Raw genomic sequence first — 24,026 nt, forward strand, 5'->3', positions numbered from 1 at the left:
TATAATGTTTTTGTGGTTTATCCAAGTTGTTGATGAGTCAGTATTGCATTCCTTTTTTAGGAATGAATACTATTCCAAAGGAATTAATACTATTCCATTGTATGGATATACCACATTTATTTATCTCTTGATGTATATTTTGGCTATTGTGAATGATGCTGCTATGAAACATTTGTGTACAAATTTCTGTGTGGACATATGTTTTTATTTATCTTAAGTATATTCCTGGGTGTGGGATTATTGGGTCTTGTGGTAATTCTGTGTTTAATTTCTTAAGGAACCACCAGATTGTTCTGAACAGTGGCTTCACCATTTTATATTATCACTAGCAGTGTACAGAGTTCTTACTGTACCACATCCTCCCTATTACTTGTTACTTTTTTTGTTTTTATTTTTTTAAAAATGACCATTCTGATTGGTATGGAGTAGTAGCTTATTGTGGTTTTTAACTTGCATTACCTTAATTACCTGTGATATTGAACATTTTTATGTGTGTTTTGGACATTTGCATATCTTCTTTGAAGAAATGTCTTCTCAGGTTCATTGCCTGTTTAAAAAAAAATTTTTTTTGTAGTTGTAGATGGACAGCATACCTTTGTGTATTTTTATGTGGTGCTGAGGATCAAACCCAGTGCCTCACATGTGCTAGGCAAGTGTTGTGCCACTGAGCTTCAGCCCCAGCCCCTCATTGCCCATTTTTAAAAATTTCATCTTTTTTTTTTTTTTTTTTCCTTTTTCTCTAACCTTTAGTTTTGCTTTGTTCCCCTGGAGAATTTTGAATCAGTTTACCCAACACATATGCTCAGCTACTTTTAGGACCACACAATGTATGTAGAGACATAAATATACAAATGTACATATTCATATCCATAAGTATTATATACAGTTCCAAGTACAAAAGAAGTAGACTGAAAGTTGGACACCTTCACGTTAAGTAACCGGTAAATAATAAAATAATTTTCATTTTTAAAATATTACATAAATTGGAAGGTAAGTGTAGATAGATGTGTATCTCTGTGGGTGTTTAGGATCCATTTGTTCTGTGTTTTCAATTTTTTGTCTCCCTAATAACTTTGACATGTAAGAAAGAACTTACACTTTAGCCCCACTGTACTGGAAAATGCCCAGGGTGACCTTAAACTTGGGGCCGTTAACTGTCGATTCTCCTGCTTCAACTTAAGAAGTTGGAATTACAGGTGTGTGCTACTGTCCCCTGTTCATGTGTTCTTAAACAAAAATATTTAGTGAGTTTTGTTGATTTCCCCTTTTAATTAAAAAATTCAACTGATACACAAAACCATATAAATTATACATATTTAAGATGTAATATATGATGTTTCAATATGTATATATTGTATAATGTTTAAATCAGGGCATATATCTTTCTCTTTATCATTTCTGCAGAGTGAAAACATTCAAAATCCTTTCTTACAGCTTTTTGAGAGATACTGTACATTATTATGATCTATAGTCATCTTATTGGGCAGTAGCACTCCAGAACTACTTTTATCTAACTACTACCCATTAATTTCCCCACTCCGCCCAACACTTTTCCTAGTTCTGGGAGCAACTTTTTCTACTTCAACATATGAGTGAAGTTATGGAGTACTTATATTTTTGTGCCTTATTTCACTTAACATGATGATCTTCAGTTCTCTTCATATTGTAAATGATAGGATTTCATCTTTCTTATGGTGAAACAATACTCTATTGTGTATGTTTACCATATTTTCTTTTTCTGTTCGTCTACTGATGGACATTTAGGTTGTTTCCATTTCTTCATTAATTGTGAATAGGTCTGCAGTAAGCATGGGAGTTCAGATGTCTCTCTGTTGTACTGATTCTATTTCATTTGGATATATATACTGAGAAGTGGGATTGCTGGATCATATTGTAGTTCTGTTTCTGAATTTTTGAGGAACCTCCATACTGTTTTCCATTATGACTAGTACTAATGTACATTTCTCCACTAGTTCTCTTTTTTTTCCCAACAAATTCATCAGCAGTGGTTATCTTTTGCTTTTGCTTTCTTGATGATAGCCATTCTTACTACATTGAAATGATCATCTCATTTTGTTTTTTATTTGCATTTCTCTGATTATTAGTCATGTTGAGCATTATATACCTATTTGTCATTTACATGTCTTTCTTCCTTTGAGTAATGTCTGTTTCCCATTTTTTATCAGTTTTTTTTTCTGCTGAGGTTTTCGAGTTTCTTCTGTGTTCTTGATGTTAACACTTTGTCAGATGGTTAGATTGCAAATATTTTCTCCCATTCTATAGGATGTCTCTTGACTCTTGTTTCTCGTTGTATACAGCTTTTTAGTTTGTAATAGTCCCATTCATCTGTTTTTTTTTTTTTAATTGTTTTCTGTGCTTTTAGAATCTTGTCCAAAAAATCCTTGCCCATGCCAGTTTCCTGAAGCATTTCCCCTATGTTTTCTTCCTGTAGTTCCCTATGTTTTGGTCTTTAATCTATTTGTCTTTAATCTGTTTTGAATTTTTGAATTGTTTTTTGTAACTGGTGAAGAGATAGGTGTCTCACTTCATTCTTCTGCATGTGTCTGTCTAACTTCCCCCCACCATTTATTGAAAAGACTGCCTTTTCTCAGTGTGTATTCTTAGCACCTTTGTTGAAAATCAGTTGGACATTGATATATGTGGGTTTCCTTCTAGGCTCACTTACTCTGTTTCATTGGTCTGTTTTTATGCCACCTTAGAAATACTGAACAATTTTCCAGTCTGTGAACCTGGGATGTCTTTCGTTTTATTTAGTTCCTAATTTCATTCAGCAGTGTTTTGTACCTTTCAGTTTATTAATCTTTTACCCTCTTAGTTTTTACGTACTTTAATTTTTGGATGGTATCATAAGTGGAATTATTTTCTTAATTTCCTTTTTCAATTCTTCATATTGTATGTAGAATCACAACTGATTTTGTATATTGACCTTGTATCTAACTACTTTGCTCCATTCATTTATTAGCTTAGTGGTTTTGTGTGTGTGTGTGTGTGTGTGTGTGTGTGTACGTATTCTTTCGGATAACCTGTAGATAGGATCATGTCATATTCTAATAGAGATAGTTATACTTCTTTCCAGTATGTCTTTAAATTTCTCTTTTCTTGCCCAGTTGCTCTGGCTAGGACTTCTGTCTAGTCCAGTATGATGTTGAATAGCATTATTGAAAGTGGGCATCCCTGTTTTGTTCCTGATCTTGGAAGGAAAGCTATTAGTCATTCACCATTGTGTGTGATAATTTTTGGGATTTTCATAAATTCTTGTTATGCTATAGTTCTCTTCTATTCCTTGTTTTCTGATTATGTGTGATTTTGTTTTATTTTGAATCAAAAGGTGTTGAACTTAATTTTTTGTGTGTATATGTCTATTGAGATGATCATGTGAAAATTCTTCATTCTATTAACATGTAGTCATTGATATTTTTAGGTGAACCATTCTTGCATTTCTGGGATTTTTCCTGTTTGTCATGGTATATGTTCCTTAAGGTGCTATTATGTTTTGTTTGCTTATATTTTGTTGCGGGTTTTTGCTTCCACATTTGAAAGATATCAAAGAATTTCAAGGGATTTTTTTTAATGGTTTTCATATTAGCATTATGTTCCTGGCATGAAATGTGTTAGGAATGTTAGGAACTATTATTTCATTGTTTTCATTTTCTAGTTTCTGAAAGAGTTTGAATAGAATTGGTGTTAACGTTTTTTTTTTTTTTTTTTAGTACAATTCACCAGTGAAAAGTGGTCTTGGACTTCTTTTCTCTTTTTTTGGTGTTTGTGTGTGTGCACGAGAGCAGGGAGTTGAGGGTGGCAGTGGTGGTGAGTTTTTGATAATCCAAAGAATAATTAATTTTCTTTTTACAGGTCTATTGAACTTTTCTTGTTAGTTTTGGTAATTTCTGTTCTAGTATTTTTTTTTTTTAATTTTTATCTAAATGATCTAATTTGCTGTACAATTGTTCATGGTTTTCTCTTACACTTTATTATTCCCACTTTTTGATCTTAGTTATTGGCATCTGCTACACTTTTTTCTTAAGTCTAGCTAAAGGGTTTGCTAATTTTGTTGATCTTTTACACAATCAACTCTTTATTGACTGTTGTTTTTTTCCATATATATATATATATACACATATATATATATATTTATTTCTAGTCTAGTCTTTATTATTTCCTTTTATCGCTATCTTTGGGTTTAGTTTGCTCTTTTTCTAGTTTGGTAAGTTGTAAAGTGAGGTTCTCCTCCTGCTTCTGTGCATTTCCTCACCCCCGCCGCCCTGTTTTTCTTCCTCCTCCCTTTTGTGGTGCTAGGGATGGAACTCAGAACCTCATGCATTGTATGCAAGTGCTCTACCACTGGGCTACATCAGCCAATTTCTCCTCTTTTGTTATGTCACTTTTACAGCTGTAAATCTACCTCTGAACACAACTTTTGTTGAATCTCATAGATTTGGAGTTTTGCGATATCATTGTCATTGGTCTGAAGTTGTTCTAACTTTCCTTGCTTTGATCCATTGCTATTTTAAGATTGGTTTATCTTGTAAAATTTTCAGTTTTCCTTGTGTTGTTGATTTTTAGGTTGATTTTATTGTGATTGGAGAAATACATTGTGGAGTGTAGTGATTTAAATTTATCTGAGTTTTTTTGCTGCCTAACATATGGTTTATTCTGGGTGATGTGCACCCCCTGCTCCCCCAGTGTATTCTTGAAAAGAGTGTGTATTCTGTGGCTGTTGGGTAGAGTGTTGTAGATATGTCAGGTCTAATTGGCTAAAAGTATTGTTCTTTATCATTCTCCTTTTCAGATTATTTAGCTATTATTGAAAATGGAGTTTTAAAGTGTCTAAATGTTGAACTGCCTATTTTTCTTTATGGTTCTATCAGTGTTTTGGGGCTTTATTATTTAGTGTGTAATTGCTTATAATCATTATAGCTTTTAAATGAATTAACCCTTTTTTGTTTTGTCTACTTTTTCTTTTTTTCCCCCCTGGTACTAGGGATTATACTGAGGGCTTTCTCTACTACTGACCTATGTCCTCTGTCTTTCCTCATTTTGAGACAGTCTTGCTAAATTGCCCAGTCTTCCCTTGAACTTTCAATCCTGCCTCAGCCTCTCTAGTAGACGGGATAGGTGGACATTACCATATCCATCTTGTCTGCTGTGAATACTGCTACCGTAGCTCTCTTTTTGTTAGAACTTACATGATGTGTATCTTTTCTCATCCTTTTCATTTTGAAGCTATTTGTATTTGATTCTATTGTGAATCTCTTGTAAAAACATAGTTTAAAAAAATCCATTCTGGGGGCTGGGGAGATAGCTCAGTCAGTAGAGTGCTGGGTTCGATCCCCAGCACCGCAAAAAAAAAAAAAAAAAGAAAAAAAAGAAACCTTAATCAACTTTAAAAAAAAAGAAATCCATTCTGCTAACTTTTTTTTTTTTTTTTTTTTTTTTTTTGAGACAGAGTCTTCCTGAGTTGCTGGGGGTCTCATTAAGATATTGAGGCCTGTCTTGAACTGTGATTCTTTTGCCTCAGTCTACAAGTCCCTGGGATTACACGCTAATCTTTGTCTTTTAATTCATGGGTTTAAATTATTTTCATTCAAAGTTTTTGCTGATAAGGAAGAACCCCTTACTTTTTTATTTGTTTGGTTACTCTCCTGTTCTCTTATCTTTGTGATTAGCTGGTTACCAATCAGGTCTTTGAGTGTCTGGATCTATTAAAGGGACAAAAGGGTTTTGTGTTTTAAATTTCTTTGGCAGATACTGCCCAATAAGCCACTTTGGCCCAGTAGGATTGAAACAATGGTTAGTCTCTGTGCAGATGTATAGGTTTCTCAATGATTTACCAGGCAGATCAAAACACACAGCCCAGATTTTGGATAGAGTATTTATTCCCTATTTTGATACTAGTAAGCTATGCCAGAAATGTGGGCTGCTGTTTCCATACATGCCTGCTACATAGCTGCACCCTCAGGATGCTTACAACTATAAAAAACATAACATTTCATCAAAGTTAACCAGTGCCTTTATTAAGTCCTCTTATGGACAGTGCAAGTGATCATTTAGTCTTCACAGTTCTGGAATACAGTAATAATACCCATTTATCTATGGGGACTGTATTCCAGTACTGCAGTGAATGTCTGAAACTGAGGGTAGTATTTAGCCTTATTTTTTCCAATTCATGCATATGATCAATTTCATTTTATAAAATAGTACCCATAAAAGATCAACCACAATAACAATATCAGAGTAGAGCAGTGAGGACTGAGGTTGTAGGTTAGTTGTAGAGCCCTTGCTTAGAGGGGGGTAAGCTATGGGTATGATCCCCACCAATGCAAAAAATAAAAAACAAAAATACCCAAAAAAGGTACAATTATAAAAATATGCTGTAATAAAAATTGATTGTGTTATCTCTTTCTCTCCTGTTAGTGTATTTTTCACTTAACAAAAGCCCTCTATGACTGACTTTTCTTTGTCATATCTGAATTACCGGTGTTACTACTCTTGTTCTTTAAGGCTGTTGTTAAATTAAAGAAGAGTTATTTGATCACAAGCACTGCAGTACCATGCAGTCAATCTCATAAATTTTGGGATTTTTCTTCTTCTTCTTCTTTTTTTTTTTTTTGGTACCAGAGATTGAACCCAGGGATGTTTAAACACTGAACCACATCCCCAGCCCTTTTAAAAATATTTGGAGACAGGGTCTCACTTAGTTGCTTTTAAGACCTCACCAAATTGCTGAAGCTTACTTTGAACTCGAGATTTTCCTGCCTCATCCTTTTGAGCAACTGGGATTACAGGTGTGCCAGCTCAATCTCATAATTGAGATGGCTGCTTATTTACAGCATGGATACGCTGGACCAAAAGATGACTCACATCCTAGGTGAAATGGAGTGGTACTGTGCCAGATTAGATCATACTACTTACTAAAATGTGCAGTTTTGAAATCTGTTAATTTTTTATTTCTGGAATTTTTCATTTTAATAATTTTGGACTTCAGTGACTATGAGGGTAACAAATTGTGAATAACAAAACCTTGGATATCTAGTTGATACTGATTGCTCTTGCCAGATTAGTAATTATTTCAGTGGAGGAACTTTTTCTTTGAGCTTCTTACTCTGACAGCTTCCATAATATCACCTCAGCCTTTATTTTCATATGTTGTTACTTCATATAAACAATTACCTAGCCTAAAATCTGTGAATAAACCTGAAAATTAAAGTGAATTTTAAGTTCAATTTTAGGTGAATTTATAAATTATATTTGTGGATTTAATTTAGTAATTTATTCTTGATCATTATTGGAAATAATTTTGACAAGTAGTGATTTTTATTTCAAAAAATATAAAAGAATAAACTTCATTTTGAACTTAGTTGAATTTGACTTGTACATTATAACTGTGGGGGCAGAAAAATAGCTCCTCATTTTTGTGATTTAAAAGACTTCATTTGAAGAGTCAGGGATTGAAAAAAAGGATTTATAAAATGATTCTCTCAGAAGTAATCACTACCTTTTATTGAGTGATTTCTGTATTCTAAGAACACTAAAGGATGCATTCGATGGTCTATTTTAATCCTCAGAGCATTCCTATAAGATAGGTATTTATTTTTTCAGTTGAGAAAATTGATGCTCAGAGAGGGTAAGTATATTTATATTCAGGGAACATACCAGCTGTTAAGTAGCAGAGGTTTGGTCCTTCTGGCTCTTTTTACTTTTTTTTTTTTGATTATAGGATATAGATACTTTCAGGTTATATCCGAAAAGGGTAGAATAAGCACTACTTATTCTCTAGATACTATTTTTCTATGATGAAGTAATGGTTCTTTCTTAATAGGATTTTTATATTTATCTATATGCAAATTGACTCTTAAGGATAGAATGGGGTGGTGGTCTGTCAGTGACAGTGTAAATTTTAATCAGGAATCAAGTTCATGGAGAAAAACCAGTTTGCATAAAATTTTTTTGATGTCTTCTGAATGTATTGTTTTTTTTGGATATTCAAAAGGACTAAAGTTTGCAGAAGATGTGCTAAATCAGTAGGAATTTTTATGTCTGTTTAAAATATTTGTGATAACAAAATGAATCAAACAATATTACCCTATGTAAATGTATGATTACACAAATGGTATGCCTTTACTCCATGTACAGAGAAACAACATGTATGTATTTATTGTTTACAATAAAAATAAATTAAAAAATATTTGTGATAGTATGTTTATGTCTTTTGAATTGTGTAGCTGTGAGGATCTTTTGAATTAATTTAGTACTGTGAGCTTATTTAACATGAGAAAATTGAATGAGTTTGAAAGGTTAAGAGTACTTCTAATTATTTGGTATGCTGAGATTAGAAACCTGGTTTAGTGATCCTTTTTCTTTAAATGTTTTATTGTTCAAGATCAGGAATACAGAATAACATGAGCATCCAGAAATTATTATTATTATTATTTTTATAAACACCTCCCTAGTCAAAGCTATCTACACAGAAAAGAAACAATTTGAAAAGTATACTAGAATGAGGAGCTGTATGGACTGTCACATGATAGATGTGTAGAAGAACATAACAGCATAGGAAGGGAAGAATAAATGTGTCTCCAGTAGGCAGTCAATTTTGAATATTCTGAAATAAACAAGCTTTTGCATGCAAGAGGAAGAGTGAAAGGTTGTAACGTTGTAACAGGTATAGGATTTCCAAGGTGGTGGAGTAGATGTGACATGCCTGCTTGGGAAGGTCATTATTTTTTAGGCTTCCATCAAACCTACTTGCAATTAATTTCTTACTGGTTCCTCTGAAGATATTTTTCTTTCAGAGAAACCAGGTATATAGAGACTTAAAGATGACAATGAATCAATAGCCATAGTGTCATTTTGTTAATTTTAATTTAGAGGTTGTCAATCTAGTGATTGGGATTGTGTTATATTTGTATCATCCAAAGTTTTCCCAGATAGCATATATTTATTTATGTCTGTCTCTGGTAGACCAGAATGTTTTTATGTAGTGTTGGAGTATAAAGGAGGATACTATATTTTGGCAAAAATTACCCAGGTGATTCTTCTGCATTAGCTGTTTTCTTATTCCCCCCAAAAAGGGATTAAAAAGGGAGGGAAGTGTCAAACTAAAATCTGTCAGAGACAAGAAAATAATTTAGTAGGATTTAGGTAATCAAGAGAGCAGCTTTAAAATAAGGGCGAGTTGAAATGTTAATGTAAAACTGAAATTAAGGGGCTGGGAGTAGAGTTAATTGGTAGAATGCTTGCCTGGCATGCAGGAAGCCCTGTAACACACACGAAGTGGGGCAGGTGATGGTAGTATATATTGAAAGATTAGAAAGTTCTTTTGGGGCATTTTGCTATAAACATGAGTAAAGAAATAGTATGGTGTTTAGAGTAGAAGATGGGCTTAAGGGAAGGTTTTTAAAAGATATCAAAAACATGTTTCTGTGCTGATGTGAGTGATGTAGTATAGTGAAAATTGTGAGGAAAAGTTTTAGGAATTGTGGAAAATACTGTCTGACAAAGTAACTGGAAGAGAGTTGAAGCTTGTAAATAGGTGCTAGTGATTAGGTAGATGTGGGGTTTTAAGCTTGTGGAAAGTTTTTAGATGTTCTCAGTTTTCTCAAAAATGGGAACTGAGTAAAAATGGGTGCAGATTTATTGGAGGATTGAAGAGATTAAGTGAGGGTAAAATGATTGTTTAGGGTAGTGAAAAAGTAGATGATGACTCATTATTTTTTCAGAAATTTATAAAGTATGAGAATTACCCTTCATTTTTTCCCTCTCCTTCCTAAAAGGTAATCACTATTAATGGATTTCTCTGTACCTGTCTGTATCAGTTTTTTTCTATCTACTTACAAACATATGCATATAGATGATTAAAAAAATGAAATATAACTGGATTTTGTAGTGGGTTAAATAATGACTCCCAAAAGATAGGTCCACATTTTTGTTGCTGAAACCTGTGAATGTGACTTTGGACAGTCTTCTCCGACTTTGAGGTTCTTAATTCAGTAACAAGTTTCCTTATAGGAGAAGACATGTAGAAAAACAGCTATAGGAAGACCCCAAAAGGAAAAGGCCATGTGAAGATGCAGGCAGAGATTGAAGATATGCAAACCACAAACCAAGGACCATCTAGAGCCACCAGAGACTGGAAAGAGGCAGAGTTTTTTTCCGTACAGAGGGGAACCCTACTGACACCTCAATTTTGGACTTATGGTTCTATTGGATTGTGAGAATAAATTTTTATTAAGGCACCAAATTTGTGTCAGTTTGTCACACTGATCCAAGAAAATGAATATAGGCTCATAATAATATGAAATTGCTAAACTCACAAAATATTGGTATTATATGATCATTAGGAAACCACTTTTGTCATAAGCTGCAATTCTGACCACTTAAAATCATGGTTTCCAAATAAAACTTCTCATACTACTCTTCTAGCTTCAATTTCTGATTTTTTGTTGTATTGCAAACTCAGTTTTCTGTGTGTGCATGTGTGGGTTTAATACTTGAAAGATTACTTGTATCATTTACTCACAACTTTAGGAAATTGTATTTTATATTTTCTTCAATTATGTTGTACTTTTCAATGTAAGAAATGCAACTGGGTGCCTTGTCACATACCTGTAATTCCAGCTACTCAGAAGCTAAGGCAGGAGGATTGAAAGTTGGAGGCCAGCCTTAGACCCTGTCTCAAAATTCAAAAAAAGAGGACCGGGAATACAGCTTGTTGGTAAAACACTTGCCTGGTATGCATGAGACCTTGGGTTCGATCCCCGACACTGCAAAACAAAATAAAACAAAAATAAAACCCAAAAGGGCTGGGGATATATAGCTCAGTGGTAGAACAACCTTGAGTTAAAATCGCCAGTAAAAATACATACACACACGCACGCACAAACACAAAAGCTGCTTTCTAGAAATGTAAACCATGATGTGGGCTTTGCATAATAACTCTGCATCTTCTAAAAATCAAATAATCATTATAATGATCTTAATTATTAAAACTAAAGACATTCAGTGCATCTTACATGGTTTTAAATGAAAAGATAAATAAAAGAAAAAATACTTTTTGCTCCTGTATTATAGGTTTTACAGAAAATATTGTGAATTGAATAGCAACTTAATCTTCATTCTGAAATTGATGAATTAACTTCATTGAGAAACTCTAGTATAAACTACCTCTCCTGACACTGAGGATTTGATTCATATTATTCTTTTAAATAGTTCTTATACTCTTAGGATGGACTATTGCTCCTATTTTCATAGGTCTGTGAAAGACAACCCAGATTTGATAGTTCTACCTGAAGTTACTCTTCAAATGTAGAGTAAATTTAATTTGAAATGTAAGTTGAATGAATTTTGTTCAAGTCTTGAAAATTTTTATTTTATTTTATTTTTTAAAATTTATTTCTCTTTTTTCTTAGATTTGGCCAGAGAGTAAAAAAGGACATTGCCATAGAATTAAAAAAAGCAAAAACTGCTTTGGAGATGGTTCATAATTTGGCAAGTCAACAGTATTTAGATAAGAAAGCGCATGAAGTTAGCTTTAAAATTTCTTGTCTTGAGCTGGGGATATAGCTCAGTTTGTAAAGTGCTTGCCTTGCAAGAAGCACAAGGCCCTGGGTTCAATCCCCAGCACCGCAAAAAAAAAAAAAAAAAAAAAAAAAAATCTTGTCTTATTGGGTGTGAACATGGTTATGAAGACAAAAACAGTGAAGGAAGTGAAGACCATCAGGTCACTGTAGTCAACAGATGATAAAATGATTGGTTAATTCTCTAGATAGGAACATTCTTTGATTGTGTGGATAAACAATTAGAATGAAGAATATTTAAATATTTGAATAAGGGAGTAGTCTTAGCAAAGGTACTATCTTCCTTTAAAATCAAGTAGTCTAGTGAGACATTAAAGAAAGACATTTGTAACAAAGCAAAAAATGGGTTGATCTTTCCAGTAAGACAACTGGTAGGCAAATCTGATGACTATAAAATCTATAAGCACCAGTACACAAACATTAGAGTGTTTTCCAAACTGTTCAGATATTTAATGTAGACAAAATAGGAAACAGTTTAATTCTTCACTGTAAAACAGGTGTGATTGAATTGATACAGGAGCCCAGGAATAAAGATTTTTGCTGACGAGTCTCCGTGGGAATAGCATCTTGGCCAACATTTGTTATTCTCAAACCTTCTAAAACAATTCTGCACAATGGATTTTTAAAAAGAAGAACCCTTGCCAGGCACAATGGTGCATGCCTATAATCCCAGCGACTCAGGAGGCTGAGGCAGGAGGATTGCAAGGCCAGAGCCAGCCTCAACAATTAAGCGAGGCCCTAAGCAACTTAGGACCTTAAAAAGGGCTGGGAATGTGAATTAGTGGTTAAGCACTCCTGGGTAATCCCTGTTACCAGAAAAAGAGAAAACGACCCCCAATTTTATAGGAAACTGCAGTCCTTGAAACAATGGATTCCCATGCCTTATTTAGGTAAAATAACAGGACAAGCAAAACCATGTGTTTGTAGATAATTCATTTACTATTTAAATATATGAAACAGAATTCCAAGAAGAAAAAATTATGGCTTCAGAAAATAAGCATTCATCTTAAGAAAAATTACTTTGCAACTATTGTTCCAGAAACAGAAATTGAGATGTGGGTAGCAATCACTACTCTTCAGGAATTGATCTGAAATATAACATCAGGAGGCAGGAGAGTTAGGAATTTAGGTTTTGACTTTGTCACTTGTTATTCAGTCTTGCTGCAGGACAGTGGTAAAAGTGCTTACCTACCATACATGAAACAGACCCTGGGTTTGATTACTCAGCACAGCTGTAAAAACAAACAAATTTGGTGAGATAAATCATGCAACTCCTTTAAGTCACAGTTTCATTCTTTGTAAGTTGATAATATGTCCCCTCCCTTTTTTTTGGTGGTGCTGAGGATTGAACCCAGGACTTTGTGCATGTGAGGCAAGCACTCTACCAACTGAGCTATATCCCCAGCGATGATATGCCTTTTAATGGAGAATGTTTCTGAAAGGGATTTGCAAGTCACCAAATAATATGAAGAATTTTAAAAATATGCTTGTAAAGATTTCAGATGAAGAGTTGGGGGAAAGGGAAAAAGTATTTTAAAAAGTAGAGTCTGTCAATATTAATGCATCTAATTTTGAAATTTCAATTAAAATTCTAACTTAAAGTTCTAAAAAAATTATTAATGCCAGGATGGATGTTATATATAGAAAAACTTGACTCAGCTGTCAACAAATATTTTTCTTCAGCAAATGTTTATGAACAACAACGAAAATGAACAGGACCTGTGTTATCAGTTCTAAATGATGATAAAGGGGTTTTCTTACAATAATTAAATTGTATATTTCATAAGAAAACAGTAAAAATATATGACTGTGGCTATATGATTTGTGTTAAATGTACTTTATTCTTATTTAAACATTAGCTGTGCAGTAAGTACAATTACTATGTATAGTACTTCTAAATCCTTTATTAAAACTAGGTATACAGCCGGGTATGGTGGCACATGCCTGTAGTCCCATGGTTCCAGAGGTTGAGGCAGGAGGATAGAGAGTTCAAAGCCAGCTTTAGAAAAGTGAGGCACTAAGCAACTCAGTTGGACCCTGTTTCTAAATAAAATACAAAATAGGACTGGGGATGTGGTTCAGTGGTCAGGTGCCCCTGAGTTCAATCTCCAGTATCAAAAAACAAACAAAATAAATCCAGATACATTACTGGGGAATGGCAATCAGTTGATGAAATTTTGGTTTATTTTCTATTTCTCCCTGTTGGAGAACTCCAGATTTTAAAGTGTAAATAGCTTTTGTCTATGAATGCCCAAGTAGGCATTTATAAAAAAAGTATATCACATTGTGGCAGTAGGTGGTAATATTTGTGAAAAAAAGTATTTTTGTTTTGTTTTTTAAATATCCTTAGGTTACTGACATTATAAAAAACTGGAGTGTTAACATCTGATATCTGATACTGACCTAATTTACTGAATCAAAATCCACCTTGGCTGTACATCAGAATCATCTGGGGAGATTAAAAATTACTGATGGCTGGACCCTGTCTCCTGGAGAATCTGATTTAATTGGATGGGTGTTATGGTAGTGAGACTTAACTGTTTTAGATTCAGACTGAGAGTTTGTGATTCATTTGGAGTGGATCCTAACAGTCTGCATTTCTAACAGGTTCTCAGATGATTCAGATGCTTCTAATCCAGACCACCACACTTTGAGAACTGTACCCTGGCTGGGGTTGATAACTACCTGCTTTGTTTGGGAGACAGGTAGTATTAAGACTAAGTTCATAATAAGCAAGATATGATGAAATATGGTAAGTTTCAAAGTATAATTTGTAGAAATCCAAAAGTTGAAAGGATATCACTATATTTACTATGAGTCTAAAATAAACTTTACAACAGTAAAATCCCAAACAAAAACCAATAATATACCAAAAGAATATCCTCAGAGATGTTCGATGGCAGATGTTCTATCAGCCTTCAGCCCTCCTTATACTTTCTCTTTTATCAAGTTTATTGAGATATAATTTACATATATAAAACTTATTCCCCCCATTAAAGAGTTTAGTTTCATGAGTGTTTTTTGGTACTGCAAATTGAACCCAAGGTATTAGGCATCCTAAGCTTGCACTCTACCATTGTGTTGTACCCTCAGTCTCTAGTTTTGTGAGTGTGTGTTTGTAGTAGTAGAGATTAAATCCAGAGGCACTCTACCACTGACCTATATCCTTTACTTTTTTTTTTTTTTTTCTTTTTTCTTTTTGGGTACTGGGGTTTGAATTCAGGGGCTCTTAACCACTGAGGCACATCCCCAGCCCTTTTTAATTTTAGTTAGAAACAGAGTCTCGCTGAGTTGCTTAGGGCCTTGCTAAGTTGCTGAGACTGGGTTTGAACTTGATCTTCCTGCCTCAGCCTTCTGAGCCACTGAGATTACAAGCATGCATTGTGCCTCGCTCCTTAGCCCTTTTAATTTTATTCTTAAGAGATTGTATCATTAAGTTGCAAAGACTGGCCTCAAACTTGAAATTCTCTTGTCCCAGCCTTCTGAGTTTATAAGCCTGCACCATTTGCCAGGTATATCAATAGCCATCAACAGAAAGAAAATGTGGAAAAGTTTTGACAATTTCCTTATGCTGTGTGTGGCAAACCCTTCCTCAGTCAGGTCCTGGCGTCCACTGATCTTCTTTGTACCCTGTAGTTCTATCTTTTATAGAATGTCTCAAATTGAATTGTCCACTGTTTGCTTTTTGATTCTGGATTCTTTCACTTATCATAATACAGATTGTTCACTAAGCATGTGTTGTTGTGTTTATTAATACTTCATTTCTTTTTAAACATTTTTATTTTTTTGTAATTTGTGGTGCTCGGGATCAAACTTGGGCCTTGAGCATGGATAGGTAAGTGCTCTACCACTGAGCTACATCCCAGCTCCATTCTTTTTTTACTTTTGTTTTTAATTTTTTAAAAAAATATTCTTAGTTGTAGATGGACACAATACCTTTTAAAAGTTTACTTATTTATATGTGACACTGAGGATCAAACCCTGTGGCTCACATGTGCTAGGCAAGTGCTCTACCACTGAGCTGCAACTCAGCCCGTTTTTACTTTTTTAGGTTCTCAGCAAAATTGGGCAGAAGTGCCCTTCTTCCTACATGCACAGCCTCTCCAATATTAACTAAGTGATACACTGTTACAGTTGATGAATCTAAAATGACACATTTTTATCATTGAAAGTCCATAGTTTTTTTTTTTTTTTCCTTTGGGGTGCTGGGGATTGAACCCAGGGTCTTGTGCATGTGAGGCAAGCCCTTTACCAACTGAGTTATATCCCCAACCCCAAAAGTCCGTAGTTTATCTTAGGGTTCTCTCTTGGTAATATACATTCCATGGATTTTGACAAATATATATCATGAATCCATCGTTATAGAATCATGGACAATAGTTTTGCTGCTTTAAAAGTCCTCTGGGGGGTCTGCAGTGGTTTATCCTCAGAACCACATAAAAAATAAATAAAGGTATTTTGTCCATCTACAACTAAAAAGAATTAAAAATTCTGTGTTATGCATATTCATCCTTCCTGTACCCCCATCCCTCAGTAATAACTGAACTATTTATTGTGTCCATAGTGTTTCCTTTTTGAGAATGTTGTCAGCTGGAATCATATGACATATACAGACTTTTCACATTGGCTCCTTTCATTTAGCAGTATACATTTAAGGTTCCTTTTGTCTTTTATGAATTATAGCTGATTTATTTTTAGCACTGGAAAATACTCTGTTGTCTGGGTATGTCACAATTTATTTTTCTATTCACTTGATCCTTAGACAAGAAACATGTTTTGATAATTATGAGTATAGCTGCTGCGAATTGTATAGGATTTTGTGGATGAAAGTTTTTAACTCATTTTGGGTGAATTCCAAAGAGTGAAACAGTTGGATTTTATAAGAATTTGTTTAGTTTTGTAGGAGAAATGCCAAATGAATGAGGTGTCTTCTGGTCTTTTTGCCCATTTTTAAAATTTGGGCTCATTTTTCTTGTTGGGTTTAAAATTATGTTTTGGATAGCCGCTCTTTATTATATATGCCATTGGCAGATATTTCTCCTTTTCTGGGGCTTGACTTCTCATTCTCTTGACACTCTCTTTTGAAAAGCAGAAGTTTTAAACTTAATATCCAACTTAATTTTTCATAGATAGTGCCTCATATATTGTTTTATCTAAAAAGTCATATCCAAACCCAAGATCATCTACATTTTTCCTGTTATTGTCTAACAGTTTTATATTTTTGCCTTTTATGTTTAGATCTTTAATACATTTTGATTTAATTGTTTGAAGAATATAAGGTTTGTGTCTAGATCATTTTTCTTTTTCTTTTCTTTCTTTTTTTTTTTTTGGCATTTGGAGTCCAGTTTTGCCAACACCACTTCTTTTTTTTTTTTTTTGCGGTACTGGGGATCAAACTCAGGGCCTTGTGCTTGCAAGGCAAGTACTCTACCAGCTGAGCTATCTCCCCAGCCCTAACACTACTTCTTGAAGAGACTTTTCATTGTCTAGAATTTGCCGCTATATCAAATATCAGTTATTATATTTGTATGTTATATTTTTAGACCTGTTCTGTTGAACTGTTTGTCTTTTTTTTTTAAACCAATACTACACTGTTTTTGATCACTGTAATTTTTTTTTTTTTTTTTTTTTGCGGTGCTGGGGATTGAACCCAGGGCCTTGTGCTTGCAAGGCAAGCACTCTACCAACTGAGCTATATCCCCAGCCCCGATCACTGTAAGTTTACATAAATCTTGAAGTTGATGGTATTAGTTTTCTGACTTGGTTTACTCCTTCAGTATTGTGTTGACTGTTTTGGGTCTTTGGCCTCTCCATATAAACCAAAATCTGTTCATATTGACAAAATAATTTGCTGAAATTTTGATTGAGATTGTGTTGAATCTGTAGATCAAGTTGGGAAGAATAATTATCTTTGATAATACTGAGCTTTCCTCTCCTTGAATAAAGAACACCTCTAGTTATTTGATTTCTTTCATCAGAATTTTGTCATTTTCCTCATGTAGCTCTTGGGCATGTTTTGTTAGATACACCTAAGAATTTTGTGTATGACTTTTATTAAGATTCTCCAGAGGAACAGAACTAATAAGGGGAGAAAAAAAGCACATAAGCACATAATTATAAAGATATTGGCTTATGTAGTGAAAGGCTGAATAGTCCCACAGTGGCGTCTGCAGACTTGAGAGTGGGGAAAGCCAGTATCTGCTCAATCTAAGAAGCTGGAAGCCTCAGAATAATGGGGGCTAAGCTAATATAGCCTCTGTTCAAGACTGCAGGCCTGGAATCTCCCTGAATAGTTGCTTGTGTAACTCTTCATTCAGAGGATGAAGAATCTGGAGTCCGATATTCATGGGCCATGGCAGCAGCTAAAAATGAACCTACTAAAGTTGAGTGTGTGTGTGAGCATGAGTTCCTTTCTTATGCTTTTTGTTCCATCCCGACCTCTAGCCTATTGGATGGCATGTACTCACCAAGGTGGGTCTGCCTCACTTGGTTTGCTGACCTGCATGCCAGTCATTTCTGGAAATACCTCATAGACACACTTAGAAGTGTGCTTTACCAGTTGTCTAGGCATCTCTCAATCTAGGCAGGTTGACAACCAAGATTAATATCACAGGTAATGTAAATGGTGCTAGATTTTTAATTTCAAATTTCACTTGTTCATTGCTGGTATATAGGAAAGCAGTTATTTTTGTATATTAATTTTACAACTGTCACTTCTTAGTTCAGGAAATTCTTTTTGTCTCTTGAATTTTTTAAATAATTTATTTAATATGATTCATTATAAACAAATGGGGTACAACTTGTTTCTCTGGTTGTACATGAAGTAGTACTGTAACATTTGTGTAATCATACATGTGCATAGGGTAATGATGTTTGTCTCATTCTGTTATTTTTCCTTCTACCCATCTCTCCTACCCCTCTTTTTCCTAGATACAATCCATCCTTCCTCCATTCTTGCCTCCCTCCCATTCCCATGTTATGTAGCATCATCCACTTATTAGAGAGATCATTTGGCCTTTGATTTTTTTGAGATTGGCTTATCTCACTTAGTATGATATTCTCCAACTTCATCCATTTGCCTGCAAATGCCACAAATTCATTCTTCTTTATGGCTGAGTAATATTCCATTGTGTATATATACCAGAGTTTCTTTATCTATTCATCAATTGAAAGGCATCTAGGTTGGTTCCACAATCTAGCTATTGTGAATTGAGCAACTGTGAACTGCTCATTGATGTGACTGCATTACTGTAGTATGCTGATTTTAAGTCCTTTGGGTATAGGCCAAGGAGTGGGATAGCTGGGTCAAATGGCGGTTCCATTTCAAGTTTTCTAAGGAATCTTCATACTGCTTTCCAGAGTGGCTGCACTAATTTGCAACCCCATCAACAGTGTATGAGGGTACCTTTTCCCTCACATCCTTGCCAATGTCTATTGTTGCTTGTATTCTTGATAATCACCATTCTAATCGAGGTGCATGGAATCTTAGGGTAGTTTTGATTTGCATTTCTCTTATTACTAAAGATGTTGAACTTTTTTTCATGTGTCTGTTGAGTGCTTGTAGATCTTCTGTGAAGTGTCTGCTCATTTCCTTAGTCCATTTGTTGATTGAGTTATTTGTATTCTTGGTGGAAAGTTTTTCGAGTTCTTCATATATCGTGGAAATTAGTGCTCTATCTGAAGTATGTCTGACAAAGATTTTCTCCCACTCTGTAGGCTCTCTCCTCACATTGTTGCTAGTTTCCTTTGCTGAGAAAAAGCTATTTAGTTTGAATTTATCCTAATTATTGATCCCTACTTTTATTTCTTGTGCTTTGGGAGTCATGTTAAGGAAGTCTGGTCCTAAGCCAACATGATAATGATTTGGACCTACTTTTTCTTCTATTAGGTGCAGGGTCTCTGGTCTGATTCCAGGTCCTTGATCCATTTTGAGTTGAGTTTTGTGCAGGGTCAGAGATAGGGGTTTAGTTTCATTTTGCTGCGTATGGATTCTCAGTTTTCCCAGCACCATTTGTTGAAGAGGCTGTCTTTTCTCCCTTGTATGTTTTTGGCACCTTTGTCTAGAATGAGAAAACTGTATTTATGTGGGTTTGTCTCTGTGTCCTCTATTCTGTACCATTGATCTACCTGTCTATTTTGGTGCCAGTACCATGCCATTTTTGTTAGTATTGCTCTGTAGTATAGTTGAAGTTCTGGTATTGTGATACCCCCTGCTTCCCTCTTCCTGCTAAGGATTGCTTTAGCTATTCTGAGTCTCTTATTCTTCCAAATGAATTTCATGATTGCTCGCTCTGTTTCTGTGAGGTACGTCATTGGGATTTTAATTGGAATCGCATTGAATCTGTATAGTACTTTTGGTAGTATGGCCATTTTGACAATAATAATTCTGCCTATCCAAGAACATGGGAGATCTTTCCATCTTCTAAGGTTTTCTTTAATTTCTTTCTTTAGTGTTCTGTAGTTCTCATTGTGGAGGACTTTCACCACTTTTGTTAGATTGATTCCCAAGTATTTTATTTTTTTTTGAGGCTATTGTGAATGGGATAGTTTTCCTAATTTCTCTTTCAGAGGATTTATCACTTATGAATAAAAATGCATTAGATTTATGAGTGTTGATTTTATATTCTGCTACTTTACTGAATTCATTTTTGAGTTCTAGAAGTTTTCTGGTGGAATTTTTTGGCTCCTCTAAATATAGAATCATGTCTTCAGCAAATGGGGATAGTTTGAGTTCTTCTTTTCCTATTCATATCCCTTTAATTTCTTTGGTCTGTCTAATTGCTCTGGTTAGAGTTTCAAGGATGATGTTGACTAGAAGTGGTGAAAGAGAGCATCCCTGCCCTGTTCCATTATTTAGGGAGAATACTTTCAGTTTTTCTTCATGTAGAATGACGTTGGCTGTGAGCTTAGCATAGCTAGCCTTTACAATGTTGAGGAATGTTCCTGCTATCCCTATTTTTTTCTGGTGTTTTGAGCATGAAGGGTACTGAATTTTATCAAATGCTTTTTCTGCATCTATTGAAATAATCATATGTTTCTTAACTTGAAGTCTGTTGATATGGTGAATTACATTTATTCATTTCTGGATGTTGAACCAACCTTGCAACCCTGGGATAAAGCCCACTTGATCATGGTGCACTATCTTTTTAATATGTTTTTGTATGCGATCTGCTAAAATTTTTTAAAGAATTTTTGCATTTATATTCATTAGGGATATTGGTCTGAAATTCTCTTTCCTCGATGTGTATCTGTCTGGTTTTGGTATCAGGGTGATATTAGCTTCATAGAATGAGTTCAGAAGGGTTCCCTCCTCTTCTATTTCATGGAATACTTTGAGGAGTATTGGAATAAGCTCTTCTTTGAAGGTCTTGTAGAACTCGACTGAGAACCTGTCTGGTCCCAGACTTTTCTTTGTTGATAGGCTTTTGATGACTTCTATTTCACTGCTTGAAATTGATCTATTTAAATTGTGTATGTCCTCCTGATCAGTTTGGGTAGATCATATGTCTCTAGAAACTTGTGATGTCTTTGAGATTTTCTATTTTGTTGCAGTATAGATTTTCAAAATAGCTTCTAATTATGTTTTGTATTTCAATAGTGTCTGTCGTATTTCCTTTTTCATCCCGAATTTTAGTAATTCGTTTTCTCTCTCCTTCTATTTGTTAGTGTGGCTAAGGGTTTATCAATTTTGTTAATTTTTTCAAAGAACCAACTTTTTATTTTTGTCAATTTTTTTGTTTTGAATTTTTGACATATACAATTGTATTATCTGAAAACATAGTTTGATGTTTTTTCCCTCCCCCCTCTGGGTACCTTTTATTTCTTTTTCTTGTCTTAGTATTAACTGAGATGTCTATTACATTGTTGAAAAGGAGTAGTGAGAGGGATCATCTTTGCTTTGTTCCTGATTTTAGTGGGAAGACTACTGTTTTCCCTGATAACTGATATTAGCTCTAGGTGTTTTGTTGTTTTCAGTGCTGGGGATTGAACCTAGGGCCTTGTGCTTGTGAAGCAAGCACTCTGCCAACTGAACCATATCCCAAGCCCTCTAGTTTTAAAACACGTCGTATGGTATATATTACATAAAAATTACCATCTTACAGTTCAGTAGTCCTTAAGTATATTCAGTTTGTGGTGCAGCCAATCTCCAGAACTATCTCATATCTTGCAAAACTGCAACTGTACTCTCATTAAACAACTGCATTTTTCTCTCCACACAGCCCTTGGCTATCACCTTTTTACTTTGCCTTCATGAATTTGATTAATCTTGGTTCCTTATATAAGTGGAATTATATAGTATTTGTCTATTTGTGATTGAACGACCTAGTATATATCCTCCAGGTTCATCTATGATGTAGCATGAGTCACATGATTCAGAATTCTGTACTCTTTCTACGACTGAATAATAAATTCACTTTATGTACCACATAGTTGTTCCTTCATCTATTAAGTTATGCTTGGGTTGCTTCTTCCTTTTGGCTCTTTTAAATAGTGCCTCTCTCTTTTGGCTGCAGTGTTGTGTACCTGTAGTCCCAGCTGCTCCAGGGGGTTAGGCAGGAGGATTGCTTGAGTCCAGGAGTTCAGGGTCAGCCTAGGCAACCAGTGAGACCATCTCAAAAAAAAAAAAAAAAAAAAAGTTTCTGTAGATGTGGATGTACAAAATATCTCTTTGAAATCATGCTTTCAAATCTTTTGAATGTGCATGCAGAAGCGGAATTACTTCTTTCAGCAACATTTGTATTTTTCAGTATGTTTTGCTTTTTTGATTTTATTCCCATTTTATCCTTTTTATGGTATTGTAAAATTTTTAAATTTCCTTTTCAAATTGTTCATATTTAGTGTGCAGAAATGCAGTTGACTTTTGTTTCGTGATTTTGTATCCTGCTTTGTTGGTGAATTCATTTATTTTAAAAGTTTTTATTGTGTGTGGAAGCTTTAGTTTTCTCCATATAAGACCATGTCATCTTCAGGGATAATTTTACCTCATTGCAATTTGGATGCCTTTTTTATTAGTGGGCTTCATGTTACTACAAGATACCCGAGACAACGAATTTATAAAGAGAAAAAATTTATTTAGCTCAGTTTTAGAGGACCTGCAATGGCTCAGTTTTGCCACAGGTGGCAGTTGGTGGCACATTGTGGTGGGAGTGAGTGTAGTAGCCAGCAGTTACATCTTGATCCAGGAAGCGAAGAGACAGAGGTCAGGTCAGGGTCCTGCAGTTCCCTTCATCAGCATACCCCAATGACTTAAGGACCTCCCTCAGGTATCCGCCTCCCTAGATAGATCCATCACCTTCCAGTAGCACCTCCACACCAAGGCTTTATTTACAGTAGATCCTTTGCACCAACTCCCAAACTATTAAATGATATTCAGACTCTAGTGCCTTTTATTTTATTTTCCTAATTGTTCTGACTAGGACTTCTACTGTGTTGAATAGAAACAATGAAAGTGGACATCTTTGCTTTCTTCCAGGTCTCAGAGGAAAGCTTTTAGTATTTCACCTTCTAGCATGCTGTTAATTGTTATTTTTTTCATAGTGCCTTCATTATGTTGAAGAAATTTCTCTTTATTCCTCATTTTCTGAGTTTTTTTTGGGGGGGGGGGGACAGAGGGAATCATAATGGTGTTGAATTTTGTCAAATGCCTTTTCTGTAGATGGTTTCCCTCTTCATTCGGTTAATACGTGGTATATTGCATTGATTGATTTTGTGTGTTGAACCATCCTTGTATTGCAGGAGTTCGCTTTGGTTGTTGTTGTTGTTATTATTATTTCCATCTCATTTGTTTGTTTTAGTGGCGCTAGGGATAGAACTTAGCCATGCTAGGCAAGTGCTGTACCATTGAGCTATATACCCTCAGCAGATCTACAATATAAATGATGGGCATAATTTTAAATGCACATACATATATTTATTTATTACTAGTTAAATTTTGTTGCATTTAGTTATTAGTATTATTCTGTGTAAGTGTAAATCATTCAAATCCTTCATTTTTGAAAAAAGTTATGAACTGATGATGTGTCTGCTTAAGATTGAACAATATTTTTGTCAGTTCATGTGAAAATATAAGTGAGAGTTTATCCCATTCTTTTTGACTTGGGGCTCAACTTTGCTTCCTGCTGCATTAGAACTACCCTCTCCCTCTTGCCTCAGATTTTTATAAATATTATCTGTTAGTTTGTATTTTTCTTATATAATCTTTCACACTTATTCGTGTTCCTACTTAAATATGTAAGGGGTTTGTGGTGATGATTATGAAGGATTGTTACACACATACTTTTTTCAACTCACTTTTTCACACATAATACCTCAGAGGAAATTTCCCCCATGTACAGTATAACTCTAATTCTTTGCATGGCTCTATAATGAATGCTTCATGTTGTTACATAAAACTTGTTGAGCCATTTCTATATTTATGAGAATATATAT

General features: G+C 34.6%; 1 protein-coding gene across 3 annotated transcripts in view; it reads left to right on the forward strand.

Moving 5' to 3' along the window:
• The window catches only part of Stag1 (stromal antigen 1), a 378,160-nt gene that overhangs the window by 23,798 nt on the left and 330,336 nt on the right, over positions 1-24,026 (forward strand). Inside the window, exon 2 of one of the 3 annotated variants that reach the window (XM_047563510.1) lies at positions 14,205-14,349. The exons of the other annotated variants lie outside the window; for them this stretch is intronic. The gene's annotated coding sequence lies outside the window, so the exon portion shown is untranslated. The remainder of the gene's footprint in view (positions 1-14,204; positions 14,350-24,026) is intronic. 3 annotated transcript variants of the gene reach the window in all.

The sequence above is a fragment of the Sciurus carolinensis genome, chromosome 9 (assembly GCF_902686445.1).
Source record: "Sciurus carolinensis chromosome 9, mSciCar1.2, whole genome shotgun sequence".
Lineage (NCBI taxonomy): Eukaryota > Metazoa > Chordata > Mammalia > Rodentia > Sciuridae > Sciurus > Sciurus carolinensis.